We start from the raw sequence: 20956 nt of genomic DNA, 5'->3' as shown, positions 1-20956 counted from the left end.
TTGCTGGCTTCCCAGGCCTCTGTTGGCTTTCCTAACTCAGGGAACTAACAGCCATGCAATGGGGCTGCCCTGGGAAGATGAATGAAATGATGTAAAGGAGGCTCCAGGAGTCCTGGCCAGGTTTTCCTGGGTCGCATCCAGCGCAGGGAGCCGGGCAATAAGAGGCAGCGCTGATACAGGGAGGGGCGGGCTGGAAGGAAGGGAAGAATGCATTGAACTGTTCTCCCTCCACAGAGATGTGGCATCCAGATGTGGGTCTTGGCCACATCTGCTCTCTGCTCCAAGCCCTGACTACATAGATGCCTCTGCTAGCCGGGGTTACTGAGAGATGACCCCTGCATCTCCAAGGAGATGGCAGGACTGCTACCTTTCATCTCTGATGCACTCGCTGCTGTCTTGCCCATGGGGGAAAGCAATCCAAGCATTTGTTCTTTCCTGAAATGCTTGTTGAGATCAATGTGCAGGCAGACCCAGAGGGGAGCCATGTAATGGGAACACTATCTTCCAAGTTCTGAGCTCTCTCCCAGGACTCCAGAAGGCCAGTCATGGCTGCCTGCCCAGCAAGAGCCCCACACAGATTTCTGCCATATTGGATTTTCACCATCCATATCAACATGCTTCTCATCTGGTGGACACATACATCTCTGATCTGACTGCGAAGGAATGTGTGATGGTGGGAAGAACACTGAACTTGGGACAGGAATCCCAGGTTCTAGTCCACGTCAGCCACTAACTTGCTGCGTTAGTGAGTCTTCATCTATGAAATGGGATGAACGGTATCTGCTGCTCTTATTTTGTGGGCTCAGATGAAAAAGTGTAACAGTGGTCATGTATGGATGTGAGAGTTGGACCATAAAGAAGGCTGAGCACCAAAGAATTGATGCTTTTGAACTGTGGTGTTGGAGAAGACTCTTGAGAGTCCCTTGGACTGAAAGGTGATCCAACCAGTCCATCCTAAAGGAAGTCAGTCCTGAGCATTCATTGGAAGGACTGATGCTCAAGATGAAACTCCAATACTTTGGTCACCTGATGCGAAGAGCCAACTTGTTAGAAAAGACCCTGATGCTGGGAAAGATTAAAGGCAAGAGGAGAAGGGGATGACAGAGGATGAGATGGCTGGATGGCATCACCAACTCTATGACATGAGTTTGAGCAAGCTCAGGAGTTGGTAATGGACAGGGAAGCCTGGTGTCCATGGGGTCACAAAGAGACACAACTGAGTGACTGAACAACAGCAATTTTGAACCAAGGAAAAGAAGATGTATGTGTTGATCACCTGCCAGGTGCCAGGTGCTTTCCTATGCATCTTCCCCCACTTATTAGGGACTTGACAGCCAGATCTCATTTATCCCCTCTGTGGCCCTGTAGGTAGCTGTTCTCTTCCCCATTTTGCAGAAGAGGGAAGGAGCCTTGGAGAGTTAAATAAGGAGTTCCAGCCAGTAAATCATGGAGCACCACTGTCCCGGACCTGCAGCATTACCTGGGAGCTTGTAAGAAATGCAGAATCTTGAGCACCACACAGTCTTATGCATCAGAGTCTGTATTTTATCAAGATCCCCAGCTACCTGTTCTAGACCATTTTCAAGTATTCTAATGAAGTGGGAGGAGAAGGGGGCGATAGAGGATGAGATGGTTGGATGGCATCACCAGCTCAATGAACATGAGTTTGAGCAAACTCCGGGAGACAGTGAAGGACAAGGAAGCCTGGTGTGCTGCAGTCCTTGGGGTCACAAAGAGTCAGATTTGACTGAGCAGCTGAAAAACAGCAGCAACAACAAATGAAGCCCCAGGACAGAATGTTGTGAATAATATAACAACCTCTGGGGCAAACTCTCCCTCCAGGAGAGGTTTCTGAGAAACTCTGGTTCCTGTCTCTTGGGATCAAACCCTACCCTCCATGGCAATTTCTCAGGCTATCAGAAGCCACAGGCCCAACTGGGCAGCCCTGAAGGACATGGCTGAGCAGGCTGGACAGCTGTCTACTGCCCATCCTTGCCTGGGCCGTCCTCCTTCCCGGAAGTGGGGCAGAAGAAAGCCTGTGTCGTTAACTCTAGAACGTGCTTCCCCAGATGTGTGAGTTCCAGGGCCCGGGCAAACTACAAAGTGCTTTTTCCTTCCCATTTATCCCTGCTGGCCCCTGTGGGGTGGTGATTGGCTGCGTGGCCAGCTTGTGCAGGTTTTGAAGTCGCTCCCACCAGGGTGTCCCAGTAAGTGACTTGATCTCAGTGCTGGCACGCAGCTGGGCTGTCGGAGCCTCAGCTGCCTTGGTCTCATGTGCCCCCTTCGTCAGAGTTTTCCTGTTATTTAGCTCCACCTGGGACTCGGAGCTAAAATGAATGGAGTCTCCTACGGGTCCTCAAAGCTCCCCATCCACCCAAACCCTCAGAAAAGCAGTGGGAAGGGGGCTTGGACCACCCTCTCTTCCCAGCTCCCCCCACCTCCCTCCAGGGCTATAAATAGGCTGCTTCCAGCCTTGGACTGGGGTGACAAGCCTTCCCTCTACTGTTCAGTGCAGGAGGTATATCGTACAGAGGGGCAGCAACCACAGAACCTCACAAAGGCCAAGCCTCAACTAAGGGGCCAGGGCACCTGAGCCTCCTCCCCAGGGGTTAGGTTGGGTAGGCTAATCCTGGGGTGGGTGTTGGCCAGGTAGCCCAGAGGTCAGTGTCCAAGCATTGAAACTGGACACAGGGGTTCAAGTGCAGGCATTAGCAGTTAACCTCTCTGAGCCTCAGTTTCACTATCTGTTAAATGGAAATAATAATGCTTCATAGTATCTACCTCTAGTAATAAGGATTTAATGAGATATGGATGCTAAGAATTCAGCAGATAATTGACAAATAGTAAGCAGTTAATAAACTGTCTGGAGTTTCCCTGATGATCCAGTGGTTAAGAATACACCTTCCTGATTCTTGTTGATGTTTGACAGCAAACCACAAAATTCTGTAAAGCAATTATATCTTTCGATTTGAAAAATAAATAAAGTGGCAAAAAAAAAAAAAAATCTGCCTTCCAGTGCATGAGGCATGGGTTCAGTCCCTGGTTCGGGAAGATTCCAAATGCCACAGAACAACTAAGCCCATGCACCACAATTACTGAAGCCTGTGTGCCCTAGAGCCCACGGCCCACAACGAGAGAAGCCACCACAGTAAGAAGCCCATGCCTCACAACTAGAGAGAAGCCCCCACTCCCAGCAGCTAGAGAAAGTCCACATGCTGCAACAAAGACCCAGCACAGCCAAAAACAAAAGTAAAATAAGTAAGTGTACAATTCCATGCCTGAAATAAATAAATAACCTATGGCTGTTATTATTCTTCATTAGGCCTATCCCTGCTGCAGGACGTACAAGTTAAAATAGAAGAGAAAGCTTATAAACGGGAGCCCAGGAAAACAGTTGTGTATTCAAAACGCCTATTCTGAGACTCCCCTGTGTGCAGGGCATTAGAAAAACGTTGAGACAGGAGACGTGGCCTTGCCTCGCGTGCTCTCAGAGGGGTGGAGTAACTGCTGGGCCACATGCTTAGACCGCAGGGTGGTAAGGGCGCCACCAGGTGGCACAGAGTCTCGCCTGGAGACCCAGGGAAGAGTTCCTGGGGGAGGTGATAGCAGAACTGATCTTAGAAGATGAATTAATGAAGCCAAGAGGGCTGGTGGAGCAAGCGGGGAGAAGTCAGAGCATCACAGGAGAGGGGTGGAGAGGGAATGTGTGGGCATGAGGGCGTGAGAGTGCACGGCACCTTGGGGACCTGTGAACAGATCTTGTGCCCAGAGCCTGGGGAGGGGCGGGGGCACAGGGCAGAGCCAGATCACCAAAGACCTGGTACATTGGCCCAGGAGTCAGGACTCTACCCTGGGCACAGTAGGCACCAAGTAAATATTCACTGTCACCAAAGAAAAGAATGCCGCTCCTCTGAAGGACTGTCAGCTGGGAGGTCACAGGGTCAGTAATCATCAGACAGAGGCTGGGCCAGAGGCCGTTAGGAGGGGACCCGCCCTGAAGGCCCACTCTGAGTCCAGAAGGGAGCTGATGTGGTGGGGGCAGGGGCACTATGGGTAGGGTGCTGCCATCCCTGTTACCATGGGCATGGGGGCAGAGCCTGGGGTGACTGACGGGATGGGACAAGACAGGGCTAAAACTCCATTATGGAGACATGGAAGAACACCAGCCTGATGGAGAAGAGAAAGCAGGGGATGGGGGGAGGGAACAGGCACAGGAGAAAGGCAGATCTGTCTGACTTGGGGATGCTCAGAATAGAAGGACCCTGAGAGAGCCACAGACCAAGGCAGGAACGAGTCCCTCTAGTCCGCAGAGTGCTGGAGCACCGACAAACTCCCCCAGAGGTCAGCTTCTGCACTCCTCTCCATAGCAGTAATCCTTCATCCGGTCAGCACTCACCCTGGGCCAGGAGTTGGGCAGGGACCAGGAAGCAGAAGAATGGTCTTGATCCCTGTTCGCCAGACTCTCCCAGACCAGGAATGCTGACAGAGAGAGAATTATAGTCATTGCCTCTTGTTACAGAGGGAAAGACTGAGTCCCTGAGCTTAGCCCAGAGAGCTACCTTGAGGCAAAGCTGCACCTCAGCATTAGTGTTTTGCTGATAAATACAACAAGGCTTTCAGTACATCATTTCATCTCCCTGGTCGACGATCCCCAAAGAGCCAACTTGGGCTGGCCAAACCCTCCATGATGTCACCAAATGGCTAGATATTCACTGATAGAGCACCAAGATGAGGATTTGGGATCAGGAGATTGATTTGGGATGTGGAAGGACCACTTCTTGGAGGTTCAGCTTCCTATCATGAGGCCATCACCATTCAGGGACCAAAGCTCCTAGAAATTCAAATTCAAAATTCACTTGACATTGCAACACTGCATTTCACCTTCAAGTCTGCTGCTTGAGGACTTCAGCCTCTGAACATCTCCCTGGAGCTGCCCCGCCCTTCAGGAGGTCTGTGATTGTCTACATGGTGATCCTCAGAACAGCCTGGAACCCGTTCCCAGGAGAGAGCAGTGGGAGAAGCTGGGTACCACCAACCCTGCATGTGGGCCACCTGGAGGGGCTGTCTCAGGATGGGCTTCTGGGTTTTAGCCTGCTGGCAAGCATCCTTTTCATGCAACTAGGGTGGACCAACACACTCCCCTTCCATCTTCCCAGGACCAGACAGGAGTCAGAGAGCCAAAGGAGGCCCTGATGCCTCTAACCAGGCAGCTGGTCAGAGAGTGAGGGTAATGAGCAGAAGGCTGAGACCCTGCATGGACCAGAGTCAGACAAAAGGGGGCGCCCTCACCTTCACCTCTTCTCCCTCCTCCTCTTCCTCCCCACCCCACCCCAGCCACCCCCACGGGGCCACTGACCCCCTCACCTAGGCCTAGAAATGATCTCTGAGTCAGAACTTGATGTGTAATGAGCTTTGTAACTCTTCACGTTACTGGTGTGGGAGCTGGAGTCCTGGAATCCACCCTGGAGTCCCAGCAGGCCAGGGAGGCTGAGCTCTCTTTCTTGTAGTTGGGGACATTGCCAGAAAGGATGGGCAATACTGCACTCTCCAGAGAGCGGGGTCAGAGAGGAGAGGCCATTTCAGCTAATGCAACTAACACTCTCCTTCATTAGGTCACTCTTTAACAAATTGCTATTTAGTGTCAAACCTGTCAATCCTAAAGGAAGTCAACCCTGAATACTCATGGGAAGGACTGATGCTGAAGCAGAAACTCCAATACTTTGGCCACCTGATGTGAAGAGCCGACTCATTGGAAAAGATCCTGATGCTGGGAAAGATTAAAGGCAAAAGCAGAAGAGGGCTACAGAGGATGAGATGATTGGATGGCATCACCCGCTCAGTGGGCATGAACTTGAGCAGACTTCTGGAGATAGTGAAGGACAGGGAGGCCTGGCGTTGTTGAAGTCCATGGGGTCACAAAAAGTCAGACACAACTGAGCGACTGAACATTTAGCACCTACTGTGTGCCAGGCATTGGGTTAGCCTCCAGGAATGAACCAAACAGGCCCTGCCCTTGCCCTCAGGAAGCATGCAGTTTAGATTACTGCACGCCTATGTGCTCTTCTTGGAGGCAGGCAGTGAGATAGGACCCTTGCTCTGGGGAACTCAGGCTCCAGTGGGAGATGGGGGCACACACTCAACCCTGTCCCAGGCTGGTCCTGGTGGGTATATAACCCAGTCACCAGCCCAAGCCCCAAAAGGCTGTGCCCACGACACGTGGAAGCCTCCACATTCTGAAAGGGGAAGGGTTCGTTCAGCCTCCCTCAGCTTCCTCCTCTCTTCCTTTGCACCAAGGTGGTTTACCTTATTTCAAGCCTGAGCCTTTCTAGTTGTATTTTGAAAGAATAAACTGCTTTTTTCAATCACAATGGCAGTCCTGCTTCCTTCTGGAAACTTCTAGGTATGGGTGTATAGCAAGGAAAAGTTACCAGGGCTATGACCCAGTTCCACCACCTAAAGTATAGGACAGCCCTTGACTATCCAGGCCTTCATTTCTTCACGGGGACAGTGACACCTACTATATGTGACACACAGGTTTGTGAGGCCCTCATAAGTTAATAAATGCAAAGCAATAGCAATACTGGTAATATCTGTCAGGTACTGAGTGCTTGCTGCCTACCAGGTTCTAGAAAAAGTGCTTTCCACTCGTTATCTCAGGGAATTCTCTGCTGGACTCAGAAAGCTGATCACACAGAGAGAAAGTAGCAAGCTTCAGATTTGAACCCAAAGCCAGAAATCTCAAAGGATCCCCAGCTCTGGCTGTTACCAAAACTTTTTATAGAATTTAAACAACACACGATGATGACTCTCCGTGGAGGAGTCCTGCCTGGGAACGCTTCGGGCAGTGAGTCCAGAAGCTCACATTCTTCATCCTTCATCTGAGTTTGAGTAGCAGCCCCTTCTCACTCCCTTCGGCTCACTCTGCATTCCCTCTGGCACTGGGGAGGGGGTTGGGACACCCAGAACAGCCAAGATGTTGTTGAGGGATTCATTTATTTTCATCAAAGTTACATCTCTTCAGCTACATTTCCATCCAGAAACCATCAATATTTCAGGACTATTGCTCAGCCCAGGGTGGCAGAGATGGCCCCCTCCATGTCAGAGAGGCAGCTTCCAGTTTAAAAGTTCACCACAGAAAATTTGATGCCTAATAAATTGGAGCCTTCTCTGCTTTAAATCATCTTTAAGCCACGATTGCTGCACCAAATATAATTATTACAAACTGGTCATTTGTAACAGAGAAATCTCATTAAAACAATTCCATGCTGGAAGGGCAGGTGGGAAGGGGAGGTGAGGGGGGGTTGTGGTGGTGGCGGGGTGGGGTGGGGGGAGGCTGGAGGAGCGGGAGGTCTGAGGACGGTTTGCAAAGGGCTGGAGGATGCTCTTAATTACAGATTGATTATTTCTGGTGATTGAGCACAGAATATAATCAACTCAACATTTTTCAGACCAGAGCAGAAGGGATGGGGACAGGCGGATGACAAGGATGGAGGAATTTCCCAGCTCTTCTTTTATTCTGAGCTGAGGGACTGGCTGAGGGGTGTGTATGTAGGTGGGTTGATGGGTCACAAGGGGAGTGGTCCCAGGCCTCCTCCGTTGAACTTCTGGCTGGTCCTGGCCTGGGATGGTGGCTGCAGAGTTTTCTAGGGGACTGTAGAGGTGTTTACTTCCCCATACAGGATAATGGCTTCACTACTGTCTGAGCTGTGGCCAATATCAGGGAAACCGGACGCACGGCTTGAAATCAATGGTTCAAATCCCGACTCTGACTCTTGGGAGCTGGTACTTGTGGGGAACTGACTTAGACTAAGCGCTGAGCCTCCATTTCCCAGGGAAATGGAGCTAATCCTGCCCTCCCCACCCTGCAGGGCAGTGGTGAGGCTCACCTGAGACAATGTATACATAAATTGCTTTACCTGGCACAGAGCAGACTCTGGAAAATCTGTTCGATCTAAACTTCCTAACAAAGATTGGGAGATGTGGAAAGCAGCTGCCAGAATGAAATTTCCTTCCTGGAAGAAGACTAAGAACAAGACAGATGCTCCTCTCTAAGGAAAGGTGTGGGAGGTCCTGGGTGGTCCATCTCCGAGGCAGGGTCGGGAAGTGCAGCCTCCGGGAAGCCCCTGGGTTGGTCGCACAGTCACTGCTCTGGAGTCGGTGCTGGGCTGTGATGTGTCTGTAGGGTGGGTACATTTCCTGCCAGAGGCTGCCCCCTGGATGTTCACCCCCTCCCATCACCTGTCCAGTAGGAGCTGGGGAAGCCCCAGACCCATCACCCCTCTGGGGCTCAGCTTCCACTTCTGTAAGTAGGAGATGCTAATAATAGCTGTTCTGCTTCCTTAAGGACAAAAATGTCCTGCAAGGTGGGATTATTACAATTATGTTCAATATCATCCTTATGACTGACTGGTCCAGGGTCATGGGGGGAGCAGAAGGAGAAAGAATTCTCCTAGTTAGAATTTTTTTTGCCTCAGATTTTTAAAAGTCCTCCTCAAAGACTGAGAAGGTGTTCAGGTTCTGCCTACCCTGAGGGTCCTTGCCTTCCTCATGCCAGCTGTCCCAAGCAAGTATCTCCATGATTGGTTGGTCAGCCTAGCCCGCTACAAGCTGGACAGGTTCAGAATGGGTACCGTGGGTGGACAGGGGGCAGGAGCACATGGAAGGGCACCTGTGTGCGTGTTGGTGGGACTATGGGTGGCTATGTGGGCAGAGTCCCCCATTGCTCGGAAATAACTCGGCCACACAGCGGTGGCGGGGACAAACCAGTAGGCGCAGCCTAGGGTGGGCTGCTTCCTGAGGGTTGCCCAGGAAACCATGGCTGCAGGAGCCCCCAGCCATTCGCCTCTTTGCCATGGAGACGGCGAGACGGAGGCAGCGAGGGTAGCAGAACAGGTGGCCTCCACCAGGAGCTTCGGGGAAACAGCAGCCCCCATGCCTATTACTGAGGGAGGGGGTGGCCAGGGGATCAATTTTCCAATTACACAACCGTGTTCAAATGTCAGTTCCTTCTCTCCTGCTCATGGGTTTCTCTCTCCCTCTGTTTTGTCAGTCTGTCCCCCTCCTCTCTCCTGTTCCTGGCTTACATTTCATGTTAGCGTGAGCGTGATCTTTGAAGAATGAAATTTGGCAGCAACTGGGTGCCTGAAGTGACCTCATCCTGTCTGGTGTTTTGGGGAAAGGCTGCTTCCTGAAAGGCAGGGCATAGGGAGTGGTGGTGGGCTGCACAGGGTCAGAGCCCAGGAAACCAAGCTGTGGGCACGTGGGTTCTCCGGATTTAAATCGGCTACCACCTGCACGTGGAGGTCCAGGGTGCAGGGTGGGACATGGGGCTCAGTGAAACCTTTGGAGCCCACTCATCACCATCTCTAGAGAAGACCATTAGTATGGGCCAGCTCTGCCAGTTTCCAGGAAACTCTTCCAACATTCTCTCATAGCACTAACATGCAGGTTCCCTTCTAACTAGCTCCCTTTGAGAGTACTGAGAGGTGACTGGTTGAAAACTGGGCTGGGAGGGTTCTGTAGAGTTCATCCTGCTCAGCCCCCATTTCTCTAGGTGGATCTCCCCAGCAGCATCCAGGTCCAGGTCTCCCCTGCCCCTTTCCAGGGTCCACCAACCCTCTCATCACAAGGTAAGCCTCCCTCTAGGAGAAAGGCACTCACCAACCTCTCAGTAGGAATGCCCAGGCTTGTGGAGGAAGACTGGCTCTTGCAGCCTTCTCCTCATCCCTGCCCTTTATACTAGTCTTTCCCCATTTCCCAGTCCCCTAAGACTTTGTTCATCTGGAAATGGTTTTTGCTTATGTTTATCATGAGTCATTGGCTTTTACTCCAGGCAGGTGGAGAATTAAGAGCCATTGACCAAGGAGAAGGCAATGGAATCCCACTCCAGTACTCTTGCCTGGACAATCCCATGGACGGAGGAGCCTGGTAGGCTGCAGTCCATGGGGTCGCGAAGAGTCAGACATGACTGAGCGAATTCACTTTCACTTTTCACTTTCATGCATTGGAGAAGGAAATGGCAACCCACTCCAGTGTTCTTGCCTGGAGAATCCCAGGGATGGCGGAGCCTGGTGGGCTGCCGTCTATGGGGTCACACAGAGTCAGACACGACTGAAGCGACTTAGCAGCAGCAATAAACCAAGTTAGAGGCAACAGTTCCTCGCATCAGTTCCTAGAGTCTACCTCTCACTCGTCACCACACAGCCCACCACCTCCTCCAGCATAGCCCCTACTCCCCAGTGCGGCTCCTCACCACACTAGCATCCATATGCCTGCTCCCTCCTACTCTGGGTACCAAGTTGTTGGCCAGCACACCCTGCCCACTGGCCCCACTCCATCCTACCATGGCCATCTGTCCATCTGTTAGACTCTCTGACTTGTCTCTGCTCTTTGATGTTCAAACCATCGGCTGCGACAATCATATCTGATCATTAATAATGCAATAATGGAATAGTGACTGGAGAGACACTTGGATAATCAGCTAGCACAGGCTCATTAGTGGCACAGAACAATCACGGCGATGTAATAACAGATCCCAGGAAATTTCAATTAAACCTGGAACTTTGTTAGGTTTTCATTTTATTTTCAGCACAGCGAAGGACAGCGTAATTGCAATCAACTAAAGCCAATGCAAATCTCTTCCAAAAGAGACCCCTTCCCCTGGGTATGCAAGGGAATTAAGTCCCGCTCTTCCTTAGCTCCTGCCCGTCTTAATTCTGAGCCACTTAATGAACTTCTTCTCTGCCCTGAAGAATGTTCCAACTGAGTCCCTGGTTCCTCTTAACAACAGGATCATTCTGGCCTCTGGCTGTAATGATAAAGATGAGAATTAGCGTCCAACGAGGTCGGGACATGTGCCTCGCCCTTTATATGGTGAATCTCATTGAAAACTCACTGTTGTTTACTGAGGCACTGATTACCATTACCATCATTTTACCCATGAGGTTTTACGTGCTTGTGTGCTGAGTCACTTCAGTCGTGTCTGACTCTTTGCGGCCCTATGGACTGTACCCCACCAGGCTCCTCTGTCCTGGGGAATTTCCAGGCAAGAATACTGGAGTGAATTGCCATGCCCTCCTCCAAGGGATCTTTCCAACCCAGGGATCGAACCCTCGTCCCTCGAGCATCTCCTTCATTGGGTCCTTTACCACTAGGGCCACTTAGGAAGCCCTCGCCTATGAGGTCACTGAGTCTCAAAGTTGAGAAATGCTTTGGGTAACACATCTTGTAAATATTAGTGGTGCAGTCAGAATTGTAAGCCAAATCTGCCTGGGTCCAAAGCCCACAGCTGTTTGCCTCACTTACAGTCTCTCTCTTCTCCCCTCCCTTCCCTCTCTCTCTCTCTCTTGCTCCTTCTCTCTTTTCTCCCACCCCTTCTGCATTAGGTATTGCAGAGCCTAGAAAATTCAGAAGAAGGATAGGGTAACCCAAGGACTGTCCTCCCTATGCATCTCATGTCGGGGCTTTGGTGTCCAGTTTAGGGTAGACAACTGCGGAGATTTTTTTTAATAGAGCTCCTTTTATATTTTTATTGACGTATAATCGCTTTACAATGTTGTGGTAGTTTCTGCCATACAAAAAATTGAATCAGCCATATTCATATATATGTACATATATATCCCCTCCTTCTTGAACTTCCCTCCCACCTCCTCCATCCCACCCCTCGAGGTCATCACAGAGCACTGAGTTAAACTGGGGAGACTTAAAGAACAGTTTCCCTGAATGCTACCCCCAAATCAAAGCACCTAACCAAAATCTCTGGGAATGGAGCCCCGGCATCTGTAAGTTTTCAAGGCTCCTTTGGTAAATTTAAAGCCATTGTGCTCAAAACCAGGCTTCCCAGGTGGCACTAGTAGTAAAGAACCTGCCTGCCAGCGCAGGAGACCTAAGAAACTTTTGTTCAATCCCTGGGTCAGGAAGATTTCCCTGGAGAAGGGAATGGCTGCCCACTCCAGTATTCTTGCCTGGAGAATCCCACGGACAGAGGAGCCTGGAGGGCTACAGTCCCTGGGGTCGCACAGAGTCCAACGCGACTGAAGTGATACACGGACGCAAGCACTTGCTGAAAAGCTCACCCCTTGCTGGTGGGGACTCCAATCTGGACCAGTGGCTCCACCCTGCACCCCATGAGTTTCAGAGGGAAAGTGAATCAGGGCAAGGCTCTTTCTGAGAATGTGTGTGTGGACTCCCCTTCCATGATCTCAGCCCTGGCTTCCATTTCCTCATCTCTGATATGAAGTGTTGGACCCAGCAGTGCTTTAGATGCCTGCTTGCTCTGGCTGCCTGCACCTCTGACAGAGGTTTCCCAGAATGGGCAACACCTTGTCCCAAGTCCATGAATTGTCACAAGCTTGTCGGGGAGGGAATTCAGGGCCAAGGGAAACTTTTCAGGACCCCTTAAGTCAATCTCTCAAAAATCAAATCACACTGCTTTGTATTTGCCTTTAAATCAACTCACTTCATTAAGTTAAATGCTTTTTAAAACTAAAGGTTATATCATTACCTTATATGGGCAGCATAGCCACTGCCAAAAATCGAAGGCAACAATAATAATTTGACCATCTAAATTCATCTCCTGTATCCTCAGCAGTGTGCAGACCACACTGGCTCCAATCTTCTCTCCCAGGCAGTTTCTCCTTTCCCTAAGCGTGATCCTGACATCTCACCAGCGGAGCCAGTCAAACTGCAGAACCTCACCACTTATTCTTTCAACAAAGAACCCAGGGAGGGTCTAAGTCTTGGAAGATAGAACGTCTTTTCAGGTCTTATTGTTTAAGAAGAATGTCCTTTCAGTGGACTAAATCTGCAGCATCGCCCTTCTCTGAACCTCAGTCCTGACACCTGCAGAATGTGTGTGTGTGTGTGTGTGTGTGTGAGTTACTCATTCGTGTCCAACTCTGTATGACCCCATGGACTGTAGCCAGCCAGGCTTCTCTGACTAGTGAATTCTCCAGGCAAGAGTACTAGAGTGGGTTGCCATTTCTTTCTCCAGAGGATCTTCCCAACCCAGGGATTGAACCCTGGTCTCCTGCATTCCCGGTAGATTCTTTACCTTCTGAGCCACCAGGGAAGGCTGATCATGAGATGAGTCATGACTTGGGCTTCACAGTGTTACTAACTGGCTTCCCCCTCCCTCCCCGGCTCTTATCACAAGGGCAGGGGCGAAACTGACTTATGGAGAGGAAGAAAAGAAGGATGGTTGTGTAGTGATTGGAGGGACTTTAGAAAGAAAGTCCCTGAACTTCAAAGCATCAGCCTCTCCAAACTTGCATGAGACACCTGATCTGCCACACTAGTAATTAGAGTTCTGGGTTTCCAGCCCATCTAGACCACTTGGGCCTCATTTCCTCACCTGTAAACACTTGGAAAACCTCATGCTAAGTCATTTCAGTCGTGTTCGACCCGTGGACTGTAGCCTGCTGGTCTCCTCTACCCACGGGATTCTCCAGGCAAGAACACTGGAGTGGGTGGCCATGCCCTCCTCCAGGGGATCTTCCCAACCCAGGGATCAAAACTGTACCTCCTGCAGCTCCTGCACTGCAAGTAGATTTTTCTTTTTTTTTTTTTTTACTATTGAGCCACCAGGGAAGCTTTTGGTAAACCTCAACTAGATGCTAAAAGGACTATGACCCCACCCTCCCCTTCTGGAACTCCATTCCAGCCATGGGGCAGACTCGTGACCAGGGTGCACACTACGCAGTGCTCAGTGCCAGCTCTGATGGGTGGTCCCAGGGCAGGGAGGGGGCCACTCAGCAGTTTCCCTCTGCAAACTCCCTCCTCTCACCCCTCAACCCAAACAGTGCCTCTACCGGCCCTGCATAAAATGTGAGCAAATGTGAGCACTTCGCCTTGTCTATTTGGCATCCACTCGTGACTGGCAGTTGGCCTAGAGGTGAAGGGCATGGGCTTTGGGGCCCCAACTTGAGATCTGTGTCACTCACAGTCAAGTATTAACCTTTCTCAGCCTCGGTTTCTTTATCTGCGAAATAGGGACCTTCGAAGAATTATGTGGCATGGTGTCTGCGTGGCACTCAGCAGAGAGGATGAGAGAGTCAGCCCTCCAGAAACATTATATACAGTTTATATTGTTTTGGGGGGATGGGGCAGGCCTGGTTCAAATGTGTGATCTACTCCTTGCTATGCGTACGACCTCAGAGCCTCGCTTCTCATCCATAAAGCTGGGTGATAGTGACCTCTCAGGCAAGGATATCAAAGCAGTGTCTTGAATGCTGCCCATCTTGAACCACTGCCGTGGGTAAGGGGAGGCTGCATGCCCGGCTGGCACAGGGCAGTTCTGGATAGGGCAAGTTAAAGGCTCACCTGTCAGCACCCCTCCCCATCTACACTGCCCTACACTCAACCCGGAGTGACCCCTCTGAGATGCTTTTTCTTTTTTCGTGGTCACTTTCACTGTCATCCTGAGACTGAAAGGACAGACTCCACCATGGCTCTGGATCAAGGCTGGCCACCAGTTTGGATGACGTGGCTGCTGATCACGACAAGGGGCCCGTCCAGTCCGGAGAGGAGGGGGCAGCTGCTCCAGGTGAGGTGAGGGTGGAGGGCAGAGGGGAGGAGAGAAAAGGAGGAGGAGAGAGGAAAAGATGCCCTCCCTTCTCCTTCTCTCTCTCTCTGCGTCCCCTCCCTGCTCATCAGAACCCTCACCAGCTCCGTGAAACTCTTCAAGTGGCAGCGGTGGTACAGAGGAGAGACTCAGAAATTCTAGCGGAAGATGTGTTTGAATTTTGTTTCTGCCATTGCCACGTGAAGCTGGATGCCCCTGCTCAGAGTTGCCTCTATCTATAAAGGGGAATGCTTTGGCCACCTGATGCAAAGAGCCGACTCATTGGAAAAGACCCTGATGCTGGAAAAGATTGAAGGCAGGACAAGAAGGGGACAACAGAGGATGAGATGGTTGGATGGCATCACTGATTCAATGGACATGAGTTTGAGCAAACTCCAAGAGATAGTGAAGGACAGGAAAGCTTGGCGTGCTGCAGTCCATGGGGTCACAAAGAGTTGGACACGACTGAGTGACTGAACAATAAAGGGGAATAGTGAAGTTCTCCAAAGGTCACTGGGAGGAGTAGATGAGAAACTGGCAAAGGCACAGACTTTTCTTCTTTTTCTTCCCTTCCTCTTCTTTGAATCCACAGCTTTTCAGGAGCTGCCGGATTATCACCCCATCACCCCACCCCAACCTCTGGATGCCTCTTGGGCTCAAAACCCTCCATCCCCTCCACCCCCACCTCTAGGCCACTCTTTGCCTCCCAAGACAGACACACTCACCACCACGACCTTGGGTGATGCCGAGGCAGATGCAGATTTCAGGCATTGTGAACTCCCAAAACATTAGGACATTGGCCATGTTATTAACTAGCCCTTCTCTGGGCTCCACCCAGGCAGACCTGAAGGCCCCTTTCTTAACAACAGGAGAAGGGGGAAGGTGATTCCTACCCCAGGAACACTTATATTAGAGCACGTGGATGAAGATGGGGTACCCCCAAAGAGCATACCACTTGCCCCGTTACTCGGAGCTGGGACATGTCCTCTCCTGACCCTGCTGGAGCCACCCTCTCCCTCACCTGGCATTTCTGGATTGAGGCTGCCTGTCCTTGGTACATGTTACAGTACCCCACACCCCAAACAAGCCAGAGTCTGTTTGAAGCAAAAATCCTTCAGCAATTACCTGTAAAAACGAGATGGAGAGTGCTGGGAAGAGAAAGAAGAATTTATTTATTTGTTCTCTATGCTTTGAGTTAGTTTTTAAATTGTCCTTCTGTAGATAAAGGCATCTCTCCAGCGGCTCAGCCCCAGATCACGGCAGCTAATCTACATCCGGCGAATCAAAATAGCCTCCAAACCAGATGGAGACCCAGAGCTCACCAGGAAAGCGGAGCCGGTTCTGAGTGCTGAAAGCAGGGATTTATATAGAGTCACGTGAAGCCTTCTTGGGATTTTCTGGGGCGAGAGGGGGATAGAGAGGGGAGACTGGAGTTGCCAGGCCTAGGAAGATGCTGGGAGTGGGGAGGCAGAAGTTAAGGAAGGGAAATGGGAGTTCACTCTCACATTTTCCCTATAATTTTCTTCAAAGCCTTGAGTGGGAGCAATCTTCCCAGGGGTCAGGGTGTACGTGTGTCTGCAGTGTTCAGACGGGAGCAGACGGTGGAGGTGTTTCCTGTTTCCCAGAGAGGAAAGCATGGGCTCTGGAGTCAGGTTTGGTTTTCTGTTTCCCCTGGGAACTTTGGATGAAAGCATTTGCTCCCTGGAGCCTCAGCTTCCTGGTCTGTAAATTGGGATTATGGTATGTATCTCTTCAGATTTTGATGAGGCTTAAGATAAGGAGGGTGAACCACTGGGTATAGACGAATGTTTATGACTCCCTCCCAATTCCTATGTTGCAATTCTGACACCTAACACCCAAGGTGATGGTATTAGGAAGTGGGGCCTTTGGGAAGGTGATTAGTACATGAGGGTGAGACCCTCCAGGACTGGGACACATGTTCTTATAAAAGAGGCCCCAGGGAGCTCTTTCACCCCTCTGTCATGTGAGGACACAGCAAGAAAACAGCTGTCCATGATTCAGAAAGCAGGCTCTCACCAGACACCAAATCTGCCAGCATATTGATCCTAGACGTCCAAGCTTCCAGAACTGTGAGAAATTGTTTTTTAAGTCACCCAGTTGATGGGTATTTTTGATACAGCAGCCGGAAAAAACGGAGACACCCGGGAACTGAACAAATGTTTGTCCTCTATCCTGAGACCCTGAAGTCCCCCTTGGGGAAGCCTGTTGGGGATGCCTGGTCAACATTTGCCCAGTGAAGGAGGAGAGGTTCAGTTTAGGTTCCCACAAACTTCTTTTCTTCTCTGGACCAGCTGGCCCCCTCCCAGAGCTCTGGTGTGGGCCCAGGCTGACAAGTGAAAGTTCACTTCCAGACTCAGCGTCCAGGAGCGGGAAGAGGCCATGCCTGTATGTCCACCACTGTGGCCCTGGGGCCAAGCATGGTGCCTGGTACACAGTAGGCGCTCCATAAACACCTGCTGACAGGATGACTGAGCGAGTGATCCCAGAAGAGGAGGGTGAGTGTCAGCATCAGTGCAGACTCTGACCGCAGCCAGTGACAATGCTTTGGAACAAGGGAAGTGACTCTTATGGTGCATTGTGGGAACTTCTCAAAACACCCTCTTCCGGCACCCACTCAGCCCAGCCCCAGCTCCAAGTCTGTCTGAGACCTGGGCTCGGGGGTCACTCAGAAATGAACACAGCCAACCTGCCCTTTCTGAGGCTGTCTCCTGAGTCTTAATCATCATTTTGGAGGTCTGTATTCCTAGTGGAGGGCTTCCCAAGTGGCGCTAGTGATAAAGAACCCGTCTGCCAATGTAGGTAGACCTAAGAGACAGGTTTGATCCCTGGGCAGGGAAGAGCCCCTGGAGGAAGGCACAGCAACTCACTCTAGTATTCTAGCCTGGAGAATCCCATAAACAGAGGAGCCTGGAGGGCTGCAGTCCACAGGGTCGCAGAGTCGGACATGACTGAAGTAACTTAGCATGCACACCTACCTTCCTAGTGGAATGGGATCTCCTTGAGGGCAGAGATAAACTTAAGAAGATCTCATCTTGGGTACCCAGCATAAGGTCTGCCAGAGATTTGGTGGAAGGACAGTCAGGAGGATGGGCAGGGAGGGTAGGTGGGAGCCAGGAGCTGTATCAGGTGAAACAGGGTCCCTGCTGGCCCTGGGAGGTGCCTGAAGCCGGGCTCCCACTGCAGCCACCACATGGCCTGTCTGGGGCCTCACGTTCTTCCTGTTCAGGTCACACCTGGCCGGATGCCTTGCTCAGCCCTGCATTCCCTGCCCACATGCCCCTTGACCCTGGCCTGGCCTCCCGCTCACATATTCACCTGAGGCCAGGCCCCTGGGGCCACCAGGACTTAATGAACTGCCGAGTTGCCGACGCTGCCTTTGGTCCCCGCGGTGTGGCCGAGGAAATCAATACCATTAATGGAGAAAATCTGGACTGTGATGTGGAGATCTGGGAGGGAGTTGGTGGCCGTGTGACCGCTTGCCCACCTGCTGGGGGTGGAGAGGGAAGGACACAGCAAAGAATGAGCCCTGCAGGGGAGCTGAGAGGACAGTCAGGCCCCAGGGGCCTCGCAGGGCAGGACTGGGTGAAGGTCCAGGATGAGGGTGACACCCTAAGAAAGCACAGAAAAGCTAGAAGAGAGAACCCCAGGCAGAGCAGCACAGCGAAGGTGTGCTGAGGAGGGGAGGGGGCAGAAGAGAGGAAGGCGGAAGGGACCAGTGGGCAGCAAGAATTAGAGGAGAACGCTGGCATGCAAAAGCCCAGGGGACAGGATGCGTAAGATGCCTGAGAGGGAACACATCCGTGGGCCAGATGGCCTGGCTTCAGCAGACTCCAAGCAGACGAACAATGACGCCAGTGGGAAGTCTAGAGGGGTGGATCCTAGCAAGGGCACCTTGGGATCTGGGGGAGCAGAGCTGGGAGAAGGGAGCCATGTAGAGTGACCCACTGTATGGTCCTGTCTCGCTCACCCCGCCAGTGCCCATGCTCCCACTCCCTGCTCAGCTGATGCATCCAGTCACATCCAAGTCCCTCACCTGAAGGCAGGACCAGGGCAGAACTCAGTCAACAATTGCAAGGGCACCGACTGGCTGGTTTTGCCAAGCACTGTGTTCCTACCTCCCTGTTCCCTCCACCCTAGTGCTCATTCATCAAGCCTCCTTGTTCCCACTTTTCACTTGGTGGCCGCCTATCTGCTGAGCCAGCCTCCTCCACCGGGCCCTCTGCAAACCATCAGGGTTCCAGGGTCTCCCACTGCTCCAGGCTCCTAGAAGGCCAAGGCCAGCACAGCACAGGCGGCTCAGCACCCTGCGCTCCCCGTGGGCTCAGGGCACAGCTGGCTCCCCAGTTAGACGCAGATCCCTCAAGGGGAGTGAGCCAGTTATGGCTGCAGGAAGGCCTGGCCTGCACCCTGAGCTGCTCTGTACCTGATTGCCGACAAGTCCCAGCTCCTTGCAGGTCCTGGGACTCCCCACTTACAAGGTGCAGGGTGGTAACACTCACCTTGCCACCTCATAGGGCTCAGCAGAACCCTCAAGTGAGAAAACAGACGTGAAAATACCACCTAAGGTGCTAGATAGATGCAACTATAAAAGGCATGTGCACACACTTGGCCCGGCCCCTTCCTCCACACAGAAGCTCCTTCCTAGGAGCCAGGATGACCCTGGGCACTCTGAGAGAGGCATCCTTATCCCTGAGGGCATTCACGGTCAGGGTAAAGAGCAGGGCAGGGCCAGTGTGGAGTCACAGGAGGAAACATCACAGACATACACAGAAATGCACCGAAGAGCTCTGCGGGGCTTCCCTGGTGGTCCAATGGTTAAGAAAGTGAAAGTCGTTCAGTCGAGTCCAACTCTTTGCGACCCCATGGACTATAAGCAGTCACCTTGCAATGCAGGGGACAGCGGTTCAATCCCTGGTCTGGGAAGATCCTACATGCCTTGGAACAATTAAGCCCTCGTGCCACAGCTACTGAGCCCCTGCTCTAGAGCCTATGACTAAGCCTACATGCTGTAGCTACTGAAGCCCATGCGCCTAGGGCCTGTGCTTCCAACAAGAGAGAAGCCACCACAAATGAGAAGCCTGAGCACCACGATAGTGTAGCCTCTCTAGCCGCAACTACCCACCATAGCCAAGAAATAAAATCTTAGAAAAAAGAGCTCTGTGGCTCCCTGAGGTCTTGCGAGGGTGATTAGTTTCATGGCCCCAGCTGACACCCTGGACCTTGGTGGGAGATCAGTGACCCAGCCAGGGGGTGCTAAAGGTAAGCTCAGAGTCCTTAGCCACATTGGTAGGAGGTAGGGAGGTTGCAATCAAAGGACCGGGTCCCTCCATCCCTTGTGGGGCCCTCAGATGGTAGGGGTGGACTTCCCGATGATCTGTGGGTGCCCTGCACGCCCACCTGGAGCACTGGGCCGGGGCCCCTCCTGGGCTTCGCCGGCTGCCGGCTCTCACACCTGGGAGCGGCAAGGCGGGAGCTAAGTGTTCTGGGCACCCTGACAAGAGCTCGGCAGAACAAGTCTGGGTGTGCAAACGATCTCCATCCTTCACGGCGCCCTCCCCTTTACAGCCGCCCCTGGGGCCCTTGCTCATCAGCGGGAACAACTGCACCCACGTGGAGGAGGGGAGGGGCAGGTGTCTGAGGCCTGGAGCCAGCGAGCTGTTCTCAGGGGGGGCAGGGCAGGGGTCTGACATAGGAAAGGATGTCAGACGAGGGGGTTCATGCCAACGGGACTTACTGGGGGCAAGCCTGGGCAGGGCTATTTGCTCAACCTCCAGGAAAAGCAGTCCCCGCCTCCTTCCTAGCTCTGCCCCAGGAAAGAGCTCACTTGGGGTTCCCACCCAAGCCCCACGCCCCTTGTAGGGACCCAGAACCAAACAATGGCCTGCCCCACACTGCACACTCCCACATCAGCTGTCCCCTCAGTGGCCTCCATCTGGCCTTGGGCCCTCTTCAGCCTCACCTCTGGGCTTCTGAGACCCTCAGGCATCACCACAACCAGCAAATGTGTTTTTCCAGTCGGCCATGAGAAGGCAGAAAGGTTTCAGAAGATGCTGTTCTCCCAGGGTTTAACCACAGAATCAGGATGGGCCTGTGGCAAAATCGAGGCTGTCAACCCTAGAATCACAGCCACATCAAAGCTTTCCAGTCCTTCATTGCACATCCCTCACTTCGTAGACCAGAGGGGCAGAGATGCCCAGGAGCACACCACTGGTGGAAACAGGGCCCATCCCACTAGGAGCCCAGCCTGTCTTCAGCTCCTTCCAGCCTGAGGCCCATCTTCCTGCCTGTCCCCCAGGGTCCTTGCCAAGTGCAGGGGCTGAGCAATCAGGGGCTAAGACACCCTCCATCCAGTGCATCCCAGGAGACGTGCCTCTC

At 52.1% G+C, this 20956-nt stretch overlaps 1 long non-coding RNA gene across 6 annotated transcripts in view; it reads right to left on the bottom strand.

The window, feature by feature from the left end:
- LOC139037156 (uncharacterized) overlaps window positions 1-20956 on the bottom strand; it is a 43622-nt gene that overhangs the window by 13998 nt on the left and 8668 nt on the right. For 3 of the 6 annotated variants that reach the window (XR_011489986.1, XR_011489989.1, XR_011489988.1), the window contains exons 3-4: window positions 20541-20669; window positions 4397-4479 (exon numbers count right to left, since the gene is read on the bottom strand). This is a non-coding gene — a long non-coding RNA (uncharacterized lncRNA). Of the gene's footprint in view, window positions 1-4396; window positions 4480-10542; window positions 10808-17896; window positions 18066-20540; window positions 20670-20956 lie in introns of those variants that run through there. The other 3 variants (XR_011489985.1, XR_011489987.1, XR_011489990.1) reach the window with 2 other exon arrangements.

The sequence above is a fragment of the Odocoileus virginianus genome, chromosome 10 (assembly GCF_023699985.2).
Source record: "Odocoileus virginianus isolate 20LAN1187 ecotype Illinois chromosome 10, Ovbor_1.2, whole genome shotgun sequence".
NCBI classification, from domain to species: Eukaryota; Metazoa; Chordata; class Mammalia; order Artiodactyla; family Cervidae; genus Odocoileus; species Odocoileus virginianus.
This window is presented reverse-complemented; position numbering and strand designations above follow the sequence as displayed.